General features: G+C 39.4%; 1 long non-coding RNA gene across 1 annotated transcript in view; it reads left to right on the plus strand.

The window, feature by feature from the left end:
• The first annotated feature begins 696 nt into the window (after nucleotides 1-696).
• Nucleotides 697-12,463, plus strand: part of LOC109323353 — a 23,128-nt gene continuing 11,361 nt past the window's right edge. The window contains exon 1 of the long non-coding RNA XR_002104632.1: nucleotides 697-794. This is a non-coding gene — a long non-coding RNA (uncharacterized LOC109323353). The remainder of the gene's footprint in view (nucleotides 795-12,463) is intronic.

The following is a 12,463-nucleotide window of genomic DNA, read 5'->3' on the forward strand; positions in this document are numbered from 1 at the left end:
GAAGGGACCTTGAGAGAACATTGGGTGCAGGCCCCCCACCATAGGCAGGAAGTCAACTGGGATCAAGTGACCCCAGCAAGAAATATAACTGCTGTTTTTTGAAGAAATCCAGAGTAGGTGCTTGCACCACCTCTGGGGGGAAGTTTGTTTCAGACCCTGGACACATGCACCATAAAGAACTTTTTTCTTATATCCTGTCTAAATAGGCCTTCCTGGAGTTTATGGCCGTTAGACCTTGTTATCCCTTGGGGAGCTCAGGTGAACAGGCGTTCTCCCAGGTTCTGATGTACCCCTCTTTTGTAATTATAGGCTTCCACCAAGTTCACCCTGAGCCTTCTCTTCTCCAGACTTAAGAGTCCCAAGTCCCTCAGCCTCTCCTCATATGGCCTTCCCTTGAGGCCTTGTATCATAAGAGTGGCTCTCCTCTGGACACTCTCAAGCTTCTCCACATCCTTCCTGAAATGGGGTCCCAATACTGGACACAGTACTCCATCTGCAATCTCACCAGGGCTGAGTAAAGTGAGAGGAGGACTTCCCTGGCTTTATTTGAGATGCATCATTGGATGCACGCCATTTTGGTTAGCTTTGCCATCCACAGCATCACATTGGTGGCTCATATTCATCATGTGGTCAATCAAGACCCTAAAGTCCCTTTCAGTCGTGGTGCTAGCAAATGTAGCACTGTCAAGCCTGTATGTGTGCTGGGGGTTCTTCCTACCAAGGTGCAGCACCTTACACTTCTCTGCATTGAATGCCATCAGGTTTTGATCGGCTCACCTTGAGAGTATGTCCAAGTCATTATATATATAAGCAAATTGGTAGCCTACCAGTGCCTCAGTCACTATAATAAAATCAAATCTATAAACCTATACATTCTGGCATTCGATTTTGGGTTCTTTATAATGGAAAAAAATCAGAGCTCTCCCTGTCCCCTTTGCTCACCAGGATGCAGGTCCAGCTGCAGCTGCACCCCCCCACCCCCAACCAATCGACTGCTTTGAGGCACTGAGCATCCCTGATATGCTGGTGCCCTCCCCATGCCATTACCCTTCACTCCCAAGCCACAACCCCCCATCCCTGCTCTTGCCCTTCACAGCCAACTCCCAGCCCCCCAGCCCTGCCAGTGCCCATCACTCCTGACCCACAACCCTGCTAGTGCCCCTCATTCCCCAACCACAGCTCCCATCCATGCAACCCTACTTGTGCCCTTCAGTCCCAAAGTGTGCCCAGTCCCTGCCCCAAGGTGCTCCTCACTCCCAACCCACAGTCTCTTGGCCCTGCCAGTGCCCTTCATTCCCCGATCCACAGCCCCCATGTCTGCTTGTGCCCCTCACTCATGACCCACAGCCCTTTGCCCCCCAGCCCTGCTGAAGGGGGCCTCTAGGTGTTAGGGCTACAGGGCCAGGGACATGGGTCCACAGCCCCCTGCCACACCCAACAACACCTGAGTCCCAGCTGCCTCACAGGGGACACAGCTGACCTCAGTGCTCAGCAGCACTGCTCACAGGGGAGGGGACTGCACCAGCTGAGTGCCAATCTTAGTCCTGACTTATACACCACGCCTATGAAAATCCTAACTTCTTTAACTTTTAAACTAAAGTCAACCTATATATTGTGAAATACGGTAGTCTCTAAGGTAAGATCCTGCCATGTGTTCTGCCTGACTTCAGACTAATATAGCTAGCCACCTCTATTTTAGCTAGAACATTTTGGGTTTGCTTCCTCAATTATGAACATAAAAAAGGCACTGTGCTTATACGGCAAGTCTATCCTGACAGGTTGTCAGGATGAATGCTAATCGTTTTATAAAAGTAAGGTTCAAACCTGTTGTTCTTTGTAAATACTCAGTTAACATATTGGTCTTCTTTATGTAATGGATTTTTAGAAGCATCAGGGTGGTTTCCAGAGCAATACAACTATACTGCCAGATTTGATCAGGAGATGAGCCTAATAGAACAACAATACAGTGTGGATTCCTTCAGCAATGTGTGTTAATGTTAGACACCATCTCTCACATTCAGCCACTTTCCCGCCATCCTAAATAATCAGAAAAGGGACAATAGCATTTGCATTTCTCTTGTCTATAGGATTTGTATTTGTGAACAAAACTATTGCAAGATAGTTTTCCAAGTGTATGACAACCACAGGTAATGCCAGTAGAACCAGACAAGAGGGAGAAACAAAAATAAAAACATTTTGCCCTTTGTATCATAACAGTAAAAATAGAGCGAGTTATGGAACAAAAAATCCATCCCTGTCCAATAAAGATTTCTTTTCCATCCTGTGCAAGAACAGCTGTCATTTTCTCATTGTCAGCATTTGAAATGGCATCAGCATTTTGGCACTGAAGCAACCTTTCTCACTAGTAGATTCTACACTTGTTCTAATTCTGTCCTCCAAACTTTCTGTGCCACTAGAATGTGTGAATGAAAGACAGGTGTCCTGTTCTCAAAACGCAATATAAAAGAAATGAGGGGGCATCATTCTTGATTATATCATATTATTTAGGGTTCAGGGCACTGGGGTTTTATTTCTGTGTTAGCTAGTGACTTACTTTATGCCAATAGCTTTACATTTCATCTTTCCATCATTTTATCCATGTATAAGCAAGGGAATACAATAAAATTCAGTCACACTTAGATTTTCTAAAGCTTACTGTAATTTACTTCCATGTCTAGAAAGTACTTTGAAATTAGCAGTGGAAAACATTTTCTATAAATATAAACTAACAGCCATGTTTTACAGTTCCGTAACATTAAGGGAAATTCTGTGTGTGCAATATACACTGAATATGCAATACAGATTTAAAACAGATAAGGAATTTGATGTTAACTTGCATAAACCAGAGTAATTTCAGTGACTGCAGTGGATCCATGTTGATTTATACCAGCCTTGGATCTGATTTTATTTATTTAACCACACAATATTCAAGCATTATGGAGACACCTAGAATAATTGAGCATACACAGGAAAATAAAACATTTTCTGCCTAAGCAAGGTAAGACATTTTCTATTTCCCCTATTTTTTTTGCAAAGGAAATGTTAATATTTTCTTATACCAAATAGAACTTTCTCAATGTGATTTTAGGTTCATTAAACAAGACAGTTAAAAAAAACCAACTATGGCATATCTGACCTTTTTCTTAAGTCTTCTTCTATGTTAATGTAAGCCTTTAAGGCTATAACATCACAAGCACTGCAATCAAGCCCTGTACCATTTTTATTCCTGTTTAAAAATATATATTTGCTGTGACAGGGATTCAGACAGCAAACTACAGAGTTGCACTTTTATAGCATAAATACAACCTGCTAAATGTGATTTTTAAACTCGATGACTACCACAAACTATGGCTACTGTAGTATTGATACCAAACGTATGCACAGACATCCCAAAATAAACTATCCCTCCCTTTAAAGAAATAATAAAATCATCAGATACAAGTGGATGGTAGAATGCCTCTCTCAGAATGTAGGCAGACAAGTTTCTTTGGTTAAATATCTTTTATTAGACCAACTAAATAGTTGGGGGGGAAAAATGTTCTTTGCAAGCTTTTGGGCACAAATGCCCTTCTTCTGGCATTGGAGAGAGCCTGATGTTGGTTTGTGTGCGTTCCTCGGTAGATTAGAAACCAGGCTGTAATCTACCCAGGAGAACACCCAAACCAACAGCATATTCTCTCTGATGCCTGAAGAAGGGTGTTTGTGCCCAAAAGCTTGAAAAGAACAAATTTTCCAACTATTTAGTTGGTCTAATAAAAGATATCACATTTACCCAAATAACTTTGTCTACCTACGTCCTTAGATGAACGTGGCAACAAGCAATAACCTTGCTCAGAACTTTACAGGCATGGCTGATGCTATTTGCAAAATTTTGTAGAGATTCAGTAGGTCCCAGTATTAATAGTGTAAAGAAAGAGAAAGGGAAAGAAGGTCTTATAATTTTAAATGTGTGTGCTTTCCCTGCTGATAACTATTACTTTATTCAGGCCTGATTTCTTCACTGAAGTGTAGTAACACCGGCTAAAGTATTAACCAAGGAAGCAACAGCTTCTTTTTCCCTGGTACTGGTATGGTCCCCATTAAGATAGTATCTGAGGGTCTTAGAACACATGCATTGGGAAAAAATTGCATGTAGAAGGGAAATGATATTTCCATTTTGCAGCTAAAAGAACTGACAAGCTAAGTGGCAGAGGTAAGGTAAGTGACTTGTCCAAGGTCACACATCAGGTCACAAAGCTAAGACTTGAATTCTATTTTCTCAAGTATGAAGTTGATGTGATTGCCACTAGATCAGCCTCTCTCTCCTTAACCCATTTAATCTTCCGGTGACCTAGAAATTGGGCACTGTTGGCAATTCTGTGTGTTTTATTCATAAGATTAGTTCCACTGGGTTAAGTCAAGCTGATTACTGGCATACCTGGGACAAGCAGATTTGGCCCCAACTTCTCCTGAAATTATACAAGATAGGGTTTAATGGGTTATATCAGACCTTTAGAGCTTGTAAGAAATCTTCCTCCAATCAGTACTATACTACTCTAGCTAAAATATTCCTATTGGAATGAAGAAATTATGACATGAAAAAAAGTTTACTCTCCAACCTAAATTTACTGTTCACATTCTATTTAGACAGAAAAACCAGAGGTCCAATAGCAAGATGAGTTGAAACTCCCCTATGTAATAAAAGTCAACACTTGCTCACAGATTTTGTTCTGTAATAGAACAGGTTGCTAGGAAATCTAGCTCTCTGACAGCCACATTGTAATACTAAGCTGAGGAAGGCATCCTAGAGCAGGAAATTTCCCAGGTGAAGAAATACCTGCAGGGAGACATGTTAGACTATTGCATATTGTCTGAACCTTTGAGCACGTGAACCTGCTGTTTCTTTGGATGGCTGTTTGGAATGGCTTTGAGACAGATACATTGGAGCATGTTCTGAGTCATTTTCTCAACAGTTTTGTACTGCCATGTTTAATAACAAGAAACAAAGCTTCTGTCAAGGGAAAAAATCTGTTCTATGAACTCCAAGGAGGTAGCTTTCGTGTTTGGTTGGCTTGTTACAAAGAAGTTGGGGTTGTAGTTCTAGTCAGATAAACTGAAACCAGCCTTGTTGTTATGTGGCTGGGGAGATTAGGCTTTACTGAGACTCAAAGCTAAAAAAGAAAAAAAGGAAATAGCTTGTGAAAAAACTTGCAGTGAAATGAGGTAGCTGAACAGTTTGTAAATTAATTGTGAAATAAAATTCCCACATTGCCAACTTGAGGAAAGACCAAAAAAACCCAGACCTTATCAAGAAAAGCCCCCAGACCATGGAGATGCCAAGTTCCTGTAGGATACACTGGTAAAAACAAGGCATGCATTACATAAAGATGTTATGGGGTGACTGCCTGACATCCTCAGTATTGAACTGAATCCACTTGACCTGCTGGAGCTGCCTTCTATTTCTGCTGTCTTCTAAAAGCCGGTGTCCCTTTCCATGATGTAGCACAACAGTTCAGACTTGAGGGAAAACAGGTGCGGCGAAGGAATCACAGGAGATATCATCTAGCCAAAGAACCTCCATAGAGGGAAATGAGGAAGTGGAACTGAACTACCCTAAGTCTGTTTGATGACAAGATGATGCAATTCAATTTTAAGTTGGCCAAAGGTAGATTACAAAATGTGATTGGGAAGACCAATGCTTCAATTTTAAGGAATTGGAGATTAAAATACAGTCTGCAAAATGGAAGCTTTTTCAATGAAAGAAATTAAAAATTCTGGCCAGCTGTAGTAAGTTATTTCATTATGCAGGAAGTGTCCATGGCATTTATTATTAGTGGCTGTTTCTACCATTTCCAGTTTGTCAGGATTATGAATGGATAACAGCCTAAAACAGACATTTAATGTACTAAGACCTCCAAATACCACATTTATGCTGTAATTTAGGCTGAATATTTGCCTTTGTTACTGAAGGTTAAGCACACCAACTGTCACTTTCTTTCTTCCCCTGTCCACCAAAACACATATACACATGCATATGCACACAGGCATAGAAAGATAAAAAGTTAGGGTTGGAAGGGACCTCAGGAGGTCATCTAGTCCAACCCCCTGCTCAAAGCAGGACCATCCCCAGCTATATTATCCCAGACATGGTTTTATCTAGCCAGGTCTTAAAAACCTCCAAGGATGCTGATTCCACAGTCTCTCTGGCAAACTTGTTCCAGTGTTTTACTACCCTCCTCATGAGAATGTTTTTCCTAATATCTAACATAGACACAGACAAGCTCTTCAGGCTTTTCCCTTAAAGAGAACCACATGTGGATTAACTGAATTAAAACTCTTCAGTTAAACATACGTCTCTCTTTTTATACCTTTAATGAGTATGGTGAATTAAACGGTCTTCTCATTCTTTTGTTCTCCAATAGACCTAATTTTTGACATGCTAATTTTAACCTATTCATTTCCAAAATCTTTTTTTTTTTCATTTACTGTCACAGCCCTGCTTATCCCTAAATACAGGCACTTAAGGGCCTCTTTTCAGTCCCTAAATAATGGAAATGGGCCCTTGCGTAAATAGGAAACAAGTTCCAGTTATATTTCTTTGGTATAATTAAAATGAAAAAATCAGACCAACTGAATGGACTCAGGCTAACAGGAAAGTCACAGAAAAACTACCTTGAAGTAAAGTTTCTAAAAGAAGTCAGCTGCATAGGAATAAATACCCACCTTTGATGACTTCAGTATTAAATGACATGCATTATATGCACTTCAGTGAACTCTCCTTGAAACACCATGGAACTGAAAAAAAACCTTCATCAAAGGGGAAGAGAGTCTCTTCCAGGCTTCTTAATCAAAGTGTTAATTTTTCAACCTTTCATTAATAAATGTTGCATTTTAACACAGAAAATTAAGAATAAAATAATACAGTTACCTGTGCATTCCATGTTTATAAAGTACAATATTTAATAGCACTGGTGTCACTGTGCTGCAGTTCACACCCTTTATACAAGCAACACTAGCTGTTTAATGTGTCATAAAAAGACAAAACTATTTAAAATTCTAGTAGTGCCTTAGCAAAAACTTGAAATATTTGTTAATAATGCTGACACTATACTTCATCTAAACACCATTAAATTTAATGGGCGTCTTTTTGTTGACTTCAATGACTTTTGGATCCGGTTCATTGTCAACATGAATGAAGTATATAACACCCTTATTTTTCAGAATATTAATTAATACCTTTTAATGTATTACACAAGTGGACTTGTATATGACAGTTAATTTAATGCTCGTCAAAGTTGTGAATTTTGCAGATGGTACTATGGCACCGCAATCCAGGAGTACTGGTTTGTAATCCTGGGTTAATCACTAAACTACAGGGTGTTCTTTAGACTATTAATTAGTCTCACCATGCCTCAGTTTCCTCATTTGTAGAACAGGGAAGGTCATACTGACCTATTCTTAAAATACTCTGAGATTCACTAATGAAAAGCACTCTACAAGAACAAGGTCAATATTTGTCCACACAAGAGGTTCACCATATGTCTCTACCATCACACTTCTGCTGTGATATAAGTGAAATGTCTTTAAGGGTGAGAAGACAGACACAGTAGTTTGCTCTCCTAGTTCATTCAGGCATTTTCATTTCTGTTAAGACAGCAAAGGTTTTCAGTTAGCCCATGTGATGTGGGTGCCCATCTACTAGGAACAGGAACGAGGAGAAAACATTGTTTAAGGCTCAGAATTAAAATACTTGTGTCCCAGTCTTGGGTTCTAACACACTCAGCTTGGCTATGCTATCATAGTAAACCTGCCCTCTCCAGCAGTAGGGCTCTAAAACATGTGCTGCACCAGGTTATCTGCTGCCTAAACCAGAAGCCATGTAGCTATGTTTGTGCAGTTGCACTGCTGGACTACTTAGCTGAGGGCAGACTGTGTAGTGGTAACTGGCTCACCCCAAGCACCAGCTGGAGAGCCCATTCAGTGCAACACAGTGAATGAGGAGGGCACCTGCGCTGGACTTGATAAGTTAACCATGTAATTAAAACCTGTAAGTCTTTGGATGTCATATGACTTCTCTCTGACTTATTATGCCCATTTATAAAATGAAGACTGAAATATTTCTCTCACACAGGGATGCTGATATATGTTTGTATGCTGTTCAGATACTTATCTGAAGGACAACAGCTTATACATATTAAACACAACAAAGAGAAAACACTGAGAGTGACTTTCAGTTGTTGCAGATCTGGTCATTCAACCTAATGACTAAGCAAGGTTCCTCTCCTGTTACTTGTTTCCCAACCCTTCCAGTTCCACTTAACAATTTTAATAAATAATAAATACCAGGGCATTTGTGCTGTAGCATAACCAAGATTCTGTGGGCTGCTTCAATAAACTCATTCTAAAGTATATGGCATGGTATGAATTTTGTCCCTTCCTGCTGTGACAAACTGTTCAACTATTTCACTCATTTTTTACCACTAGACACACTCATTTTGTCCTCTTGTGAATGCTGGAATCAGTGCTGGTGCAGCTGTGCCAATTGTAGGCTAATGATAGTTTAATTAGGGGTATCCCTAACCATACACAAACCCTGAGTTTACAAGTTGTTTCTGTTTTTGTTTTTGGAGGATTTTTTGTGACAGTATCATGTCTTGCTGCTATATTTTTCTCCCTGCATATAAGACAGCTTCTAGTGAAAACTTGACCTGGTAAAACCATTTTAGTAGCTCCCTTATTTAAAAATAAAGGTTAAATAAACTGAAGGTGTTAGGTTAATCCTCTACTGTCCTTTTAAATGAGGTTTGGCATAAGAAATAGGATCACTGTTGAGACAGATAAGACTCATCAGAGCAGCTTATAAAAAATATGCATGTACATGTTCATTGGGACATGATGAAGGCAAGAGAGTGAAGGTAAAATATAGAAGGTGTGTATTCTATACTTGTTCTGCTGGAAGCACACAATGATTTATGAATGGAGAAGAGATGAAAAATGCATCTGTACTGGGATTTCAAACTGTGTTTGTTGTTACTTTGATGATAAGTTTCCATCTCTTTGATAGCTCTTACTATCACAATAGGAAGTAGGGGGTGATGAGGAAAGAGAAAGCTGAATGAGAGGTTTGAGGGGATGAAAATAGTATCTACAGCACTCTTCAGTTTTTTCAAATTGCCTATAAGACATTCCTCTTGAATGGATTTTCTTGTAAATGAGAACTTAAGATTTTTTTTTTAAAGAAGCAATTGTTCTTTGATGTCAATTGTTGATTTCAAACTGATGTCAATTGCTTGATTTCTTCACAAGTAGGCACATATGAGCCAAGATAAAGGTACAAGGCTAGATCCACCTAGCAGGATTTTCCAAAGTGCCTATGTGACTTAAGCACTCAAATATCTTTGAATATCTGAGCCCAAACTCCCTTGGGTCATGTGAATTCATGAGAAAATAAGTTTATATTAAAAAGGATAAAATTTCTAGCTGATGGGGGAAGAGGGAAGGACACAAAATGGTGACCTGTAAGCAGCTAAGAGAGAAAGATAGTGGAGAACATAAATATATATATGAAGGAAGGGAAGACAAAAGCAGCATATCATGTGTACCTGCTTGGGATCCTTCCTGGTCTGATGGTGAGGGTTAAGCAATTTCACCAGTGTGCTAGTCCAAGCATCTCTATGACAGGCTCACATATAAAAGGACAGTCTCTGAACCAAGAAACATGGAGGGTTTTCTCCCAAAGAATTGCAAACTCCCTTCTCCTATTTTGGTCTCCCACATCTCAGTTTTTATATCTCCAATTGGGATGATGAATGGAACCATCTTTTCATTCTTATGTTTATTGATTAGGCCTAATTTCTGACATGCCAATTTTAATCTATTAATTTCTAAAATCATTCTTTTGTTTCTTTTCCTTCAGAGCCCTGCTTATCCCCAAGTACAGGATAAAGAGTTAAAAAAAACAGTGAATGAGCAAAACAAATGACTATCCTACTGAAGTGTGCAAGGAACCTACTTTAATTCATGTGCTAACATTCAGCCCTAACATATTTGAGTCCCAGATGAACAGCAGCAAAATTGGGAAAGAAGATTAGGACAATGAGCGTAGGGATAAAGTGGCAGATGATTTCAGGCATCCAATTAAGTTTCCATCTATCAAGTTATTGGTATAGTAAATAATTAGTAGTGAGTTAAAAGCAATTGCACTAAATTATGCAAGTCATAAAAGACAAAGCTGACAAAGACTCTAGTGCCTAGTGTATAATGAACTCCTTTTGGGTTTTGGATGCAGCACCAGAATAGGCTAATAACTACATAACAACAATCAACAGCCAGCTGGGTACCCTGTATTAAGTTGCAGTCTGAGTAGCAGGGATCAGTAGAGTTGTTTAGCTCCAAGAATTGGGGAAAGGAAAGTCTCACTTAACAATAAAAGTGTCTTATGTCACTTAAGCATCATGCCTTACCCATATACATCCTGATCCTGCACCAAAGAGTTTTGTCTGTGATGCACAAGAGTCAGACCTTTAGAGAATGGCATGATTAGGCAGTGCAAAAATTAGTCCAGCCTTCCTTGGCTATAAGGAGACTGCTCTGTATCACAACCATCTTTAGGGAATAAGGAATTTATCATCCCTCTCCACCCCCACGCTTCCAAACTCACTAAGTGCCAATCCCTGCTTCAGCAGATGATCTACGAGGTAAAAAAAATGCCTAAGAATCAACCGCTAAATCCACAGGAAAAGTTTAAACCCAAGGACTGGTTGAAAAATTAAGAAAATAATTGTAAAAATACTTGCCTCTTTTCTATTTAAAACTGAAACGACAATTATCATTTGTCAAAATGTAGGTGTGCATTTCAATACCTCTATATCTAATTGAAAACCTAAGTATATTATTTATAACCCTTTTTTATTTAATTTTTAAATGTTAATGACAACATTTCAGCAAAAATGAAATTCTGAAAATATGAACTATCTAATAAGCATATCTAATAAACATATCAAAAGATCTTTTCAAAAACTTAGCCAAATAGTTTGTTATTTTATAAATCATGTAACTTTTTGAGTGAATCTCCAACCCAATTATTTTGTTTTAAAAATGCAGCCATCATCATTTTAGATATTGTGCTGAAACTGACAGCATTTTTCCATGCATTTTTAATTCTGTTTCTAAAATTGAATGAATTTTTTTGAGCCAACATATGAACATAATTTTTTTGCATTAAGCATTTGGTCTCCAGTGTTAAAAGTTCATAGGTATTGTGCCTATGAATTATGCCCAAGCAAGTGCTGCTACATTTCATACTTTCAGGATACTTTACATATGCAAATATGAACATTTCCCTTATTTGAAGCATTTGTGATTTTTTCTTAATGCCACAATTATAAACATAGTGTGAAGTAATCACAGAGGTCCTAGATTTTTGAAAGGCAGACTTTGGCAAACTTGGGAGGCTATTTGGAGAGGCCCTTTGTGACCGGCAACTGGATGATTTGGAATTTCAGGAACAGTAGTGCTTCCTTAAAGAGGCAATTCTCACTGCTCAAAAACAGGCCATTCCCTCAAGGACAAAAAGCAGGAAAGGAGCCAAGAGACCTGCTTGGCTCAACAAGGATATTAGGGAACTATTGAAAAAGAAAAAAAGAAGCTTACAAACAATGGAAGAATGGTTCAGCAACCAGAGAGGAATATCACCAGGGTCAGCAGATATGAGACACAGTAAGCCAAGGCAGGCTTGGAGATAAAGCTGGTAACCAAAATAAAATACAACAAAAAGTCCTTCTATAGATACATAGAGAGTAAGAAAAAAATCAGACTCCACTGTGCAACTACTACTAAATACCGATGGGAAGCCCATAGTTGATCCCTGTGAAATGGCAGAACTCCTACATACATACTTCACATTGGTATTACTGAAATCAAATGGGGGCTGTTCACCTAGGCAGAGGCCCAGGGAATATGGGGAAGACAACAGACTACATGCAATCAACCCCAAATAGGATCTCCTACAATACTTGGGCATTTTCAAGTCTTCTGGGCCAGATGACCTGCATTTGAGGTCCCTGAAAGACCTGGCTGAGCTTATAACAGCACCACTTGAAAAGTTCTTCAAAGAATTATGGAACTTGGGAGTGGTCCTGGATGACTGAAAGAGGGTCAACATAGTACCTATCTTTAAGAAAGGGAAGAGGGATGACTCTGAAAACTACAGATTGGTCAGTCTGACTTAGGTCCTGGGGGAAAAAAAATGAAAAAAATTGTTAAGGAGGCCATCGGTTACAAGCTGGTAACTGATGGGGTATTAAGAAGCAACCAGCATGTCCTTGTTGAGGGTAGACCATGCCTGACAAACCTAGTGTCTTTCTATGACCAGGTAACTAACCATCTTGTTGGTGTCACTGGGCATAACCCTAGGTAACTCAGAGGGATGGAAGACCATGAGTGTCGATGAAGCCCCTGTGCTCTAGGCCCAGGTGAGCCAGGG

Source organism: Crocodylus porosus, unplaced genomic scaffold (assembly GCF_001723895.1).
Source record: "Crocodylus porosus isolate Cpor-Errol unplaced genomic scaffold, CroPor_comp1, whole genome shotgun sequence".
In the NCBI taxonomy this organism is placed as follows: Eukaryota; Metazoa; Chordata; order Crocodylia; family Crocodylidae; genus Crocodylus; species Crocodylus porosus.